At 39.5% G+C, this 1,706-nt stretch overlaps 1 long non-coding RNA gene across 1 annotated transcript; it reads right to left on the bottom strand.

Moving 5' to 3' along the window:
- Window positions 1-752: 752 nt before the first annotated feature.
- LOC149393300 (uncharacterized) lies at window positions 753-1,233 on the bottom strand. Its single transcript, XR_016299624.1, has 3 exons — window positions 1,155-1,233; window positions 894-1,080; window positions 753-802 (listed from the first exon to the last, which is right to left on the bottom strand). It is a non-coding gene; the product is annotated as an uncharacterized LOC149393300 (long non-coding RNA).
- Between the last annotated feature and the right edge of the window lie 473 nt (window positions 1,234-1,706).

Genomic DNA, 1,706 nt, shown 5'->3' with positions numbered 1-1,706 from the left:
CAAAAGTCACCAAGAAATGATGCTTTAGACGTCACTCTATTATAAAGTGACTTTAAATCTTTGAAAAACGTAATTATTATCAATGCTTTAGTTGTCACCTGATTTAAAAGTGACTTCGATTCTTAATTTATTTATAAAAATAAAAAGAAATTAAATACATGCACACAAACACCAACCGAGCCACAAAACACTCCAGAATCATCAAACTAATCTCAAAAATTAAAAGCCCCAAATCATAATTCCTCAACCCTAATCAAATCCCAACGGATTTACACGTTCTTGGTCATTTTAGAAAGCCCATAACGTCTACTTTACAGGAAAAATATCAACAAATCCAAATTAAATAGGTATCGAACTGCCCACGTCAATTTACAGAGGCTGTTCAAAACTAACAATTCTCAGATTATTGGTTTTATATTCACAGCCAAACAATTCACACGGCCAAGAATTCACACGGACAAGCTCAATATTCAAAACCCAGATTCAATGAAAAGTAAACAACCTCGGCATGCTCGCGGCGGCGCTCACTCAACCTCGGCGTGCTCGAAGTGGTTGTATCAGTCTGCAATATAAAACATATGTACTTTTGAGTTGAACACCAAATAAGTTGAACACCCACAATTAAATCCCTAAATCGGCTAAAGCACGAGAAAGCAATAGCGCGCAAACCACTCATGAAACAAGAGTCAGTAAATAGGTAATTGACTCGACGGGACTGTGAAAAATTCGTTAAAATAGCGCGTTAGGCTTGCCTTTCTCTTCTCATAGTATTCAAGCCTCGGGTGGAAAAATTCTTCAAGAACTGCAAGCCAAAAATGACAGAGAACGAGTGAACCGAAAAATTAATACAGGCTCAAATAAATAGTTTTTAAAAAAGAAAAAAAAATACGAACTTTGTTCCGGCGTGTCGTATTTCTTGATCACGCCACTCGCATCAAACACGTGCATGTTGGTTGTGGCTATCGAATTGGTCAACTTGAGTTTTTTTAGAACGCCCTCTTGCTTAATCGCCAGGAAAACCTCCTCAGCCAAATGGATTAGCATATCCACTAAGCTGTGATCGCTGTGCTGCGTGAAACCCTGCAGCCACAAAAGCACACATGAGAAAAGAACTAAAAAAATTACAGCTTAGTTTGAAATATTTGATAACTTACCTGGATGAAAGGATCTTTGGCCTTGTCGGTCCCGAGAGATATAGATTCCAGAAACTCCTTGTAATCCTGAGTCCACCTGGAAGCTCTGTCACTCTCAACGTTGTCTCATTCAACTCCTCTATCGTTCCTGTCACAGTGAAGTTTCCTTCCTTTGAATTTTTCACGATCGTCCCTTTGAATCCACGGTACCTCGGAGTCATCGGTACCATTTCTTCTCCGGTCAGCAATCGCCTCACATTGGCAATGATATCTCTGGGATTGTAGTTCGGGATGTATGAACTCCAACCCGTCCTGATACCCTCACTGCCATTGACAAGGATGGTCGGGATTATAGGCATGTACCTAAAAACCACAACCAAACACACGGCCAATATTTCAATACATCAAACACACATGAACAATAACAATAACTCAAAACTCAAAACTAACAATTCTCAGATTCCAGATTTTATATTCACGGCCAAATCAACCTCAAAATGGATCACACAAACTTCACCAAAGCCAAACAATTTCACACGGCCAACAGTTCACACGGCCAACCCAAACTTACAA

Source organism: Urtica dioica, chromosome 6, assembly GCF_054948205.1.
Source record: "Urtica dioica subsp. dioica isolate 48M chromosome 6, U.dioica_male_clone48M_v1_H2, whole genome shotgun sequence".
Taxonomy (NCBI): domain Eukaryota; kingdom Viridiplantae; phylum Streptophyta; class Magnoliopsida; order Rosales; family Urticaceae; genus Urtica; species Urtica dioica.
This window is presented reverse-complemented; position numbering and strand designations above follow the sequence as displayed.